The sequence below is a fragment of the Protopterus annectens genome, chromosome 9.part0, assembly GCF_019279795.1.
Source record: "Protopterus annectens isolate FY-2018-M chromosome 9.part0, PAN1.0, whole genome shotgun sequence".
Taxonomy (NCBI): Eukaryota; Metazoa; Chordata; order Ceratodontiformes; family Protopteridae; genus Protopterus; species Protopterus annectens.
Genome location: NC_056743.1, coordinates 878,307,564 through 878,319,615, shown reverse-complemented (window position 1 = coordinate 878,319,615; position 12,052 = coordinate 878,307,564). Strand labels below are relative to the sequence as shown.

General features: G+C 41.1%; 1 protein-coding gene across 1 annotated transcript in view; it reads right to left on the bottom strand.

Annotated features, from left to right (window-relative positions):
- The window catches only part of DCTN2 (dynactin subunit 2), a 767,074-nt gene that overhangs the window by 646,746 nt on the left and 108,276 nt on the right, over positions 1 to 12,052 (bottom strand). The window lies entirely within an intron of this gene.

Here is a 12,052-nt window from a genome sequence, read left to right as displayed (position 1 = left end):
TGCCAAACAGGCGGTCCTGATTTAAGGGAGCATCCAACAATTTAGCTTTAACATGATCAGGTAAAGATTGCTCCTTAAGCCAAGCATGCCTTCTGAGCAAAGAACCAGTAACAGCAGCCCTGCAAGAGGCCTCTAAAGAATCAAATCCACATTGCAAAGTATGTTTTCCAACCTGCTCAGCAGAATGTATTAAATCCTGTAATTCTTTGTTTTCCGCACAGTCAGGAATCAACATAATTTTCTGTTTAAGCAATCCAATAACATGTTGCTGATACTTTAACATATGAAATTGGCAGTTTAAAGCCCTAATGGCCAAAGTTGCAAAAGTGTAAACCTTCTTATCCCATCTATCGAGCAGCCTGGAGTCTCTATCAGAAGGGGTAGGATTTTTAGCAGTAGAAGCCTTAATGCCCTTGGGTCCCTGTGAAATAGTCTCTGGATCTGCAGTAGGATTTTTAAAAAGGAAGTTGTGTGAATCAGGAACCCTGTAATATCTGTCAGGTTTTATGGGAGCAGGAGGCAAGGAATCAGGGGCCAAACTAGATTCTGAAAAAGCATCATCAACAATGTCTAGTACTGGAGAAATAGCTAAAGGCCTATTCTGAGGCAGGAGTAAGAAATCCCTAAGCCTCTTTGCTGAATCAGAAAAATCCTGGCTTTTCCAGTGGAAATGCTCCCTTAGAGTATGCAAGGCTTCACCAAAAGAAAAATCCTCTGAGGGGAAGCAGAGGGGATAGAGTCCTCTGCATCAGAATCCTCATAAGTAGATAAGGGCAAACGCATATCATCAGAAGAATCAGGAAAATCAGAATCCTGTTCGGTCCTAGGTCTCTTAGAAGGGGAAGGCTGGCTTCCCCTGATTAGAGATATAAGATCTTCAGCCATTCTTATCATTTGCTTTTTAGGCATAGAGGCCTGAGCATGTGGCCTGGGCGTCGTTTTTTTAGGCATGGTTTGAGATTTAGGCCTAAAAGAAGAAGGAGGCGTTGGTTTAATATGCAAGTCCGTAGGCCTGAATACACCCTCAGAAGCCGGTGCATGCACAGCAGCTCCGGACCCATCCAAGGTAGAGACATCCGCAGGTTCCATAGTTGAAGCATCTCGCAGCATACCGGACTCCAAATGGGTCTCAGTGGAGGCCTGCGAATCAGAAGAAGCAGGTATCAGGGGCTGCAAAAGCGCCTCACTGAGTACCGGCGAACTGGTGACTGGCTTAGGAGAAGCGTCGTCGGCAGTTTTGGACCTCGGCTGCCTGTTTATCCTTGCATTTTTTTCAGAATCCTGGAAGTCGGATGACTAACCAATGACATTTCTGGATAATTAAACCGAGAACAGAAATATTTTGAGGCATAAATATACAGACAATGGATAGTGCGCTGATTAAATAAAGCACAAAACCGACAGCACGGTATGTTGTGGTCAGGGCTTAGGCAAAGAATACAGTACAAATTAAAATCTTTACGAGGTATTTGCTTTCCACAAGTAATGCAATTATTAACTTTTACTGACATTGGTAAGGAGCAAGAAAAAGATTCCCCAACGGGGTACTTAGCTTTAGTTGAAGACTTCAGTTCTGAAACTCAAAAACGAAAATTTCAGGAGTCAGCCGACTGGCACTTGCGACCTGCTTCTGCTTCGAGCACCACAAGGCAAGAAAGACTGATGTAATGGCGTCGGCTGCATGTTTTATACCCCTGACAACCTGACGTCATGGAAGAAGGGACAGCAACCGACGCAGGACCCAAGACTTTGTTAATCAGGCCGACTGAGGGCTACTGCAAGCAGATAACCCAAAAGTGCTGACTGCAACAGTGAAACACGAAGAACATCCTTCAGGCATTCCAAGGGAAGAAAACAATTGCTTGCTGCCATTTAATGCTGTGAAACATATCCAAGAAGTATGATGACAACCTGTAGGTAGAAAAGGATGAGAAATTAAGATGAGAGAATTTTTGAAGTGGTTTGTTTTGACAGACTGTGTCAAAAACCTTGAAGAGATCAAGGAAGATATTGGACACTAGGTTTTTCCTTTATCTACATTTGCTGATGTTGTCATGAAAACACAGATCTGCAATGGCTGTGGGTTGATCGAAATCTGTGCAGGCTGAGACAGTATGCTGTTAACATGGAGAAATTTAAGTAGCTGGATATGGATACAGTTTTGATGATTTTTTGAGAAAGGAGATAGTACAGCTATGGGCCTAAAATTTATTAGTTCTATGGAGATACCACTTTAATGAAGTGGTACGATAAAACTTTTGTTTCCATCACTGACGGGCAACATAAAACTCCTGTATGGATCTGTTAATCAGGATTAATACTAGGTATGCTATGGCATCAGTGGCTAATTTAAGAAATTCAGATGAAAAGTAACTAGGGTCTATTGTGGTGGGTTTGAGCTTAGAGAGGTAGTAATTTAACTTTTAATATGGTGATGGGTTAAGTGGTAAACTGGTTTGGATCATGTAATGAAAGTGCATGAACAGGGTGAATGGAAGAAGAGTTAGTGCTAGAAAGGTATGCAGCAGTATTTACAAAGTAAAGCACAGGCAACATTGTAGTCGGTGGAGTTTGGTAGTGGGTTTGCAAAGGCTAACAGAAAGTGAGACAGTGAGGATGAGAATTTTATAGGAGATTTAGAGCTTAGATTTTGGCATTGGGTGAGGTAATTTTTTTGCTGTTGTTTTGTAGGACCAGAGTTTTGTTTTTGTTTCTGACTTTTTGTAATTTCTCCAAATCTTTTAGGTTTCTAATACCATGAAAGGAATCTACCTTATTCCCAAGTCAAAGTATGATTAAGCTTTATGAAATTTAGTACTGTTTCAATATCAGCCAAAAGTGCTCTTCAAAGCACCCGCATTGTGCCTAGTAATGACTCCTTCTGCAATTTGTAGAGAGTTACATGTACTGGTAACGTATCTAAATATGAGTGTACATTCTCTTGTATAACACCTGTTGCTCCTACTACTACTGGAACTGTCTGGGTATCTTTCTTATACATTGCTCTTGTTTCTGCCTGCAAATCCTGATATTTTATGACTTTGCATCTCTCTCTATGTAAGACACTGTAGTCACTGGGTGTAGTGAATGCAATAATCAATGCTACTTTTGTCTTCTTTTCATGGACCACTATATCTGGTTTTCTCACATCTATCTTTTGAAATATTGGTAATGGGTGATCCCATGTGATGTAGACTTCATCATTTTCTATGATGCTTTGTGGCTCATGTTTCCAGTGTTTTTCAGCTACTTCAATATTATAATGTTTGCACAATCCCCAATGCAACAGCCTTGCCACGTTATTATGCTCTTCAGTATACAGACAACTGAGTGCCCTAAAGGCCAAAAAAAACAGCCCTGTATACTTTATTCCTGAAGTGATCAAAAGTCCTACATTACCAGTAACTGGGTGGGGTATTGTGGGGTAGAACCAACTTATCCAGATCCACAGACACCGCTGCTGGATCAGTTATTGTTTTCTTACATAAAAACCTGTAGGAATCCCAGACCCTATATAACACTGGTCTGGCTTTTTTTTTTTTTTTTTTTGAGACAGGGCACTGGTAATCTGGCTCAAAGAAGTAAGGAAGGAATCCTCTCACATGGGATACACATTGGTTTGGGGGACCAGAAGTTCAACATAGCAATTCTGGACATCTCAGATCTTTTCAACATCTATCCAAAATGACCTTTCATACTACATAAAAGTATCCCCAAATTAGATTTTTTGCAGTGGGAAGGGAGGAGTAGGACATAGTGACTTCAATGTCTAAATTTAACCTCAAAGAGAAGAGAAGACATCTGTGAAGCAGAAGACATATCCAGAGTCCTTCTGTGGCATCTCCAGACACCAATGACTGGTTCACAGCTGGTTAAAAGCTTTTAGGAAATGAAAGGTCTTGGACCAGGCTAAACTCTTCCTGAAATGGGGCCTGAGAAGTGGTGGCCATAAGGGTCAACCTGTTGTCAGAGAATGAAGCAAATTCAGGGAGTAGAGGACATCAGACGTCCTATGTTTGGATAAAGGAGTCCTGTTGATTTTAGAGGCCATCTCAGAAATCTAGGTCTGCAAATGGGCATCCTTGAATTCTGATCTTGGACGTCTTCCCAAACAAACGCCAAAAGAGCTCCATCCTGTCACTTGGAAATAAATAATTGGGTGATATAGGCAGACACCTCCACAGAGGTGCCCAGACTGATCTTGAGGAAGGACTTTAGATCAGGAGGACATGCCTTGGTCCAAAACAATAGTGGTTTTAGAAGAGGTAATGCCAGAGATTGCAAAAATGCCTCACCGGGCCTTGCACACTCAAACCAAAGAGGAACCTTAGGGCTCAAGTTTCATCTGCTTCTCTTATGTCCTTTTCCTTGGCACTCTTCTGCTTTCCTTTTCCAAGTTGGGCATTTGTGACAATGGTTTATCTTTCAAAGAGAGACAAATAATGACAACTGTTTCCCTTTCTAAGAGGGACCACTAGCAACAGGCAATGGGACTCCAAAGACATGGCTGTGATACAGGCAACAACTTCAAGTCTCTTCCTTTTTAAACAGTTCAGAAGAAGATACTGTATACTCATTATTAAAATTAAGTACAAACTAAAAATCCAGACAAAAGGCACAGTTGGCATGGTACTCTGTAGAATCAGTTTGGAGCATTCATATTTGTCAGTTCTTTCACTCCACCAATAAACAGCAAAGAAATACAACCGGAAAACAACAAGTAAGGAAAAACTTCCTCAATGGCATACTTATCTGTACTTCTAGTGCAGGCTGAAAATGCTGGACTTCAGACACGGACAGCAAACTGACATACGAATCACACCAGCAGCAAGAAAGATCTGAAGATAGTCCAAGTGGATTCACATTTTGTACTGGGTGCCTGGATGGAAGGGCACTAAGCTTTTTAAGGTGGGCCAGATGTGAGAGGTCTTCTGTGGAAGAATTCCCAGTAGTAAGTACCTATTCAAATGTGATCCACATGATGAATATCACATAATGAAAACACTATTTTTTTTTTTTTTTACTGTACTTGATATTCTGACTGATTCAATCATTTCCAGCTACTCCAGGATGGTCGTTTTTGAAGTTATTACAAACATGATGATTGATCTCATTTGGGATAGCAGAAAGCCTAGAGTGCTGTGGGATAAACTCGTCTGAAAAGGAACTGGATGGATTGTGTGTAGATGACCCTCTCATTATAGGATGCAACACAACTTAAAATACTATATCTGTTCCATAAGAACTATTAAAACGCTAAACAGAAATTCCTGAAAGCTTAACAAGGAGAGGAAAAAACAAAACAAAAAAGAGAATACGAGAGGCTCTCCTTCTGGATACATTACAAAGGCAAAGATTAATTACCATAGGTGCTGAAGAAAGCCATGAGCACTTTAGTAAAGCTGATTGCAGCAATAAGCCAACTCCATGGACAGACATGTTATACAAATGTACTTTACTGTTGCCAGAAAATAAGCAAACTAACATAACAGTAGATGTTTGAGTGATCGCTGCTGCAGTAGCCTTAGATATACAGGTAATATCCTATCAAAAATATAACAGCTGGCCATCCTGCAAAGCTTCAGGGTACATTCCATGCACTCAAACTGTTAGGCAGTTTGAACTGAGCTGCCTAAAAACACAGGTTTGAGCACCAAGCTCTAGAGATTTCACGCCAACTGAAACAGGGAGGCTGATCCCAGAGACAACATAACTACAGTAAAGTTATATATGTATATACAAGCCCAGGTATAATCAAAAAACAGAAAGGATGATGGTAAAGTGGCTACTGCAGCTGTGATCAAACATCTACTGTGTGGTTAAGTTTAATTACATAACTGTACTAAGTTCATCATGTTGACCACTGCTGCAGAAGCCTCAACTACATTTAATTTATTTATTTTTATTTATCACATGTGTTTACCGGGTAATGTCCATTTGGGCCAGAAGCCCATTTTCAGCGGAAACCTGGGGAGAAAAGCTCATGGCATACATACAGTAGAGAAAAACTAAAAATATTAATAATGCTTAATATGCAACTGTGTAAATTCAAAAGCAAACAATTAACTATGGTAAAGACATGACATACAATTTCAAAAACAATGTGTTTGACCATACATTAATTAAAAGGAGACGCATTATAATCAAAAACAGAGCAAGGAATGGTAAATTGTAAGATCAGTATGCTTGCCTAGGATTTAAGGCCACTCTAGCTGCTAAATAGGAGAAATGTAAGAAAAAGACATAACTATGAGGAGATAAACAGTAGCTATGGGGGGTTGAGCTAGACAGGAGAAGGAGCAGTAATAGGAGAAATAGTCGGGGAGCAGGTAGACTTAAACCAGCAGTATGGCATGAGCAGAGCCAATGATTTGCTAGATGTTCTTTTAGGAGGTGTTTGAACTCATGATAGTTAGGGTTTTTTGCTATGGTGTGGGGAAGACAGTTCCAGAGCTTGGCAATTTTATAAGAGTATAGGGAGGTGCCTAGAGTGTTGTGGGGTTGGGTAACCTTTAACTAGTTTGTTTGAGGGCCTAAGTGGTCTGTGATTTATACTAGGTTGGATTAGGTTAGTAAGTGCGGGACAGTCACTGGTTTGGTGAATTATTTTGTGGGCTATGATCAGTTGATTGAGTGTTAAAAGGTTTGGGAATTCTAGGCAGTTGAGTTGGGATAGTACTGACCAGTGGTGGGTTCTTGTATGGGTGGCCTGTAGTGAACTTGGCAATTTTGTTGTAGCAGGACTCTAGACTATTCAGGTCTGTTTTACGTAGGTTGGCAAGTATTTGGGATCCATAGAGGAGGATGGAAAGCAATTGTGAGCGGACGGTGGCTAGTCTGGGACTTTCAGTAAGATATGGTTTGGCTCTATATAGGGTGCCTAGTTTGGTGTGGACCTTTTTGATGGTCAGGGCAATGCGGCTATCAAATCTTAGGTTATCATCTATTGTGACACCTAGAAGTTCGTTTGGTTTGGCTTGTGGGTTCTATTTTGGTTCCGTTTGAGGAAAGTATTGTTAGAGGGGACTGGCATGTTTTGGGTGTATTTCTTAAAACGACTGTCTTGGTTTTGTTAGGGTTTAGTATGAGTTGGTGATCAGTGGGGTATCTTTCTATATCCCGAAAAGAAGTTTGCATTTTTGTTTGCAGTTCCTGGGGAGTGGGGGCTGAGAAATTAGTATGGAATCTTAAGCATACTGGACTATGAAGGCTAGTTGGGTGGCAGAGCTGAAGTTATTTGTAAAAAAATGTAAAAAGTAGGAGGTCAAGTATGGAAACTTGAAGTATTCCAATAGAGATGGGGAGAAGGAGTGAAACAGGTGTTTTTCCATTTGGTAGCTTGCTGACAGACAGCTAAGGAACCAGAACAGGGCAGCTGAACTAACGCCACTGGAAGACCGTTTGTTGAGTAGGAATTGGTGGGGAACTGTGTCAAAGCCTTTTGACATATCAGTAAAAAATGAGACAACAATTTTTTCATTTATTTTACTTTGGATGGTGTTGGGGTGACAGTAGCAGGTAGCAAAATTTATGCTTTTTGGCCTAAGTCATGTTGGAGTGGGGAAAGAGGGTGAGGATGCGAAATGGTGAAGGAATTGTTGGGAATGAACATTTTTTCCAAATTTTTGCTAGGGGGCTAGGGGGGACTAGTTGGCTAGTTCTTTTTGTGTAGGAATAATATGGAATAATTTGATTTTTAGGGACGTACTGATTTGCAATATCAAGACTGATGTGGGATAGGCAATTGAGCGGGCAGCTATTTTAAGGAATTCAGTGGGTAGTTGGACTGGGTTTGAGCTTGGAAAGGAGTGTTTTTATATTGCTAGTTTGGATAGGAGTAAATTTAAAGGGGATGGGGAATCTGAACAGGTAGTGGGTACAGTTAGAGGTTGTTTTGGTTGGTTACCTAGGAGTGATGTGATTGTGTTAATAAAGTGAGTGTTAAATTATGTAGCTATGGGGTCAGTTACGTTCAAGGTAACTGGTGGAGGGGTTGGGACACAGCTTGGGTTGAGGAGATTGTTAATGTTTTGCCAGAATTTTTGGGGGTAGTTTTGGTGGATTTGTTAGCATGTTTGGAAGCAATTTTGTTTGTCTGATTTTGTTTCTTATCTTGATTTTAGAGTTGGTGATATGTGGTGAGGTTTGTTTCATCCTTGTTGGTGTGATACGCTAACCATGCCCTATCTCTGTTTCAGTAGTGATTTGGTGTCATTTGTTAGCCAGGGTATGTGCTTAGGTTTTAATCTTATTTTTCTTGTGGGTGTGAGGTTATTTGTACATTAAGAAAGGTATTGTTGAAGTACTGTATAGCCTGATCTAGAGGGAGTTTTTTTAAGAGGTGACCAGTTGCTTTGTTGAACCAGTAGGTTAAAAGTGGAGGGAGAGAAATTTTTCTGGTTACGGGTGAATTTATATATTGCATTGGTTTGGGATTGTACTCATTTCCTGTACAGGAAAGTTGGTGAGTGGTCACTGAGGGAGTCTGGAAGGCAGCCAGCTAGGTAACCTAGGTTAGGCTTGTTAGTCAAGTGTAGACTGCCTTTTTAGAATGTTTATCTAATTGATTTGGGCAGGATATGGTTTGGGTGAAATTGTAGTAGTGTGGGAAGAGGGAGGGGTTGTTGGAGGAGCAGGAGTGCCAATCCAAGTTGAAGTCTCCAAGGATAATTGTTTCTTGGTTGAAAGTAGAAGATGACCAAGAAAGTAAATTTTCAAAGATGGGTACGTTACTGCCAGTGGGGGAGACGGGCAATTATGATATCAATTGTTTTGTTTGGGTTTATCACTAGGCATGTTTTTAGGATTTCAGAGTTAGGTAGGTCAAGGTGCGCAGTTTAACTGTTCAGTTTTGATGGTGTCTTTGTACATAATGGGAACACTACCGCCCCTTTGTTTAATCTGTCTAGTGTTATAAAGGTATAGCCTGCTGTAATTATGTTTTGTCTTTAACGTGTGGCTTTAACCAAGTTTTAGTAATTGCAGCAATGTCAGGTAAGTAGGTGTTTAGAGTTGCATGAAATTCAGTTATTTTACGATGCTGCGGAGATTGAAATTGAAAAAGAGTAAGTCATTGTTACAGATTTTTGGAAGGGGGGTGGTGGTTAGTTGTGTGGTGACTAGGAGGTGCTGGATGGTTGGGCGGGGAAGAGTTAGTTTGTGGTTCTGGGTTGGGGTGGCTGTCAGCACGAAGTTTAATTTGAGCTATGTTGTGTAGCAGAAATTGTCTGAGCTCACTGGTCAGTTTTACATATCTAAGGGCTGAAGGATTAGAACAGTGTGTGGGTATGTGTTTGAAATGTAAGAAGAGAGTGATTGGTGTGTTGTAGAGACGTGGGCTGATGTTAGCATAGGTGTGGGTGTGTAGGTAGGAGGAGGACAAAGGGACAGTGGGTGAGTGGAGGTGACTGTTAAGAGTGGAGGGAGGTGGAGATATGCATGAGGTAGAGTAGGAGAGCACTGGTTAGTAGGGAGTAGATTTGTGACAGTGTGAGGAAGTATTGAGGTGGGGGAGGAGGTGGGAGTTAGGGGAGGTGACTATGGAAGGGGTAGTGTGGTTGGCTGAGGGGTGTGGTTAGTTTAGGTACAATACTAAGGAAAGTGGGGGTGGTTGGGAATGAGGGTAAGGTACGGGACTGGAGTGAACCCAAGCACAGCAAGGGCGAACAGAGCAGTTTGAAACGAGAAAGAAAGAAACAGCTTTCCTGGAGAGTATGCTACAAATGTTATCAGTAAAATGCTTGCCCTGATTTAAAGCAAGTCAAAAGAAAATGAACCAAAGAATGGATAAAACTGAGTAGTCTTTACCACTGTCTCAGATGGTTTTAAAGTACAAGAACTCAAATGCTGTTCATGCAGGTTAGAGGAGGAAAGGACAGAGTAAAAAATACAGTGTTATTTAGTAGGGACTGGAGGGAAACAGAAAGGTACAGTTCGAGTGTAATATATGCAGTCCTGGGAAGGGGTGTGGGTTTAGCCGACAAAGTGGCGTGTGCACACCACTAACAGATTAGCGCTATAATTTAGAGCAAATGTCATTGGAAAAAAAAGCAATAAATTAATAACACAACATGTACTTTGCAAGCACTGTATGGACGGCCAAAAACGACTTCTCTTTGCTTTAAGGGTCCATGCGGGCTTATAACAGGAGTCCTCGTCAGTAAAATAAAACTGAAAAGACTGACTTTGCAAGCACTGTATGGATGGGTAGGTCACCATAGCTTTACTACATTTGGGAGGTGGGAGGGTTCAGAAAACCCTGGACAATGGTCCTAGCAAAGGCTGATTGAGACCTAAAGAACAAATCAAGCTTGTAGTCTTTTGTAAATGTAGATACAGAAGATCAAGTTGCTGCTTCTAGAATACTTCTAGAATTAAACCCTTTCCAAAAAGCCATAGAAGAAGCCAATGCCCTGGTAGAGTGATCATTAACCCTGCCTGGAATAGTTTTGCTGTGGTGAAAATAACAAAGGTAAGAGCTTGAGATAACTATTTGGAAATGGTCTACTTTGACACAAGTTGGCCCTTCTTACATTCACAATAAATGAAAAACTGATGTGAAGATCAGAAAGTTTTGTTCTGTCAAGATAGTACACGGGTTGTCTGCATGCATTCAAGTCATGCAAAATCCTCTCTTCCTCATTTTTAGGTTCAGGAAAGAAAACCGGAAGATTGATAGCTTGGCTTAAAGTACACCTGGACATCACTTTAGTCATAAAATTACTTCTCAATGAAACCCTGTCTCTGTGGAAAATGAAATAGGGTTAACCACCATAAGAGCTTACAACTCAGATGCTCTTCTTGCAGAGGTCAGAGCCATCAGTAAAACAGTTTTTCCATGTGAAGAACCTCAAGTCATTCAGATGAGCTGGTTCAAATGGAGGAACTGTTAACTTATCTAACACAAAATTAAGATCCCAAGGAGAAGTCACAGATTTTCTTGGACGACTCTCATTCAAAACCCCTTTCAAAAACAGTTTCACATAAGAATGCATTGAAAGAAGAGGATCCATGAGCATACAATCTGAAATGGTCAATAAATGAACCTTGATGGAGGAATGAGAAAGAGCAAGAGACAGTGACAAGTACTTTGAGAACAGAGAAACACTAACCCTAAATGGGTGCTGGTTATGTTGCTGGCACCAACTAGAAAACCTTTCCAATAGCTAATATACAATTTTCTACCACCAGGCATTCTTGCTTCCATTAATACCTGCTGCATGTCCTGGGTAAACAAGTACCAAAAGGGAATTAAGACCATATCATCCAGGCAGTCAGATGAAGTTCATTAGGGTCAGGGTCCACCATGTTCTTGCAGATCTATTCTGTGAGGAAACGTGGTAATTGCAGCTGGCCATTTCCAAAAGAAGGGAAAAACTGGGAATCACCACAATGATCTTGGGGAATTCCTTCCGAATCTTCATAAGTACCCTGGATATCAGTGGAAAGGCTGGAAAAGCACACAGGAACATACATTTCCAAGGCAAAGAAACAGAGTCTTCCAGCCCGTCCTGTATGGAGTCCTGAAGCAGAATTTTTTCAGCTGACTGCTCATAAAGGAGGCAAATCAGTCTATCTGAGAAACTCTTCACAGATGGATCAAATCTTTGAGGACCCCTGATCTTATTTCTTAAACAAAGGGTCTGCCTTTGTCCTACTCAACTTGACTGCCAAACAGTTTTGCTCTGATTGGATGTAGGAAGCCTGTAGAGTGATACTAAGCTGTGAAGCTGTATCCAAAACTAACAAGACTAGTTTGCAAAGGGGGGAGGGTAAGACCAGGTTTTTCCCCACTTGTTAATGTGCCACCTGACTGTGGCATTGTCTGTAACCACTTGAAAAGGTCTAGTAGACCAAAGATGCTTCAGAGAGTTGACTGCCTTTGTCAGAGCATGCAGCTCTTTCATATTTATGTGCCTGCATCTGTCCTTGGTTTCTCAAACAGCTTGCACTTTTATCCCTCCTGAAACTGCCCCTCCAAGCAAAGTTCAATGCATCTGTGGTGACTGACTGTTTTGAAGAAGGGAGGAAGGAAGAGGAGACCTGGACTTAT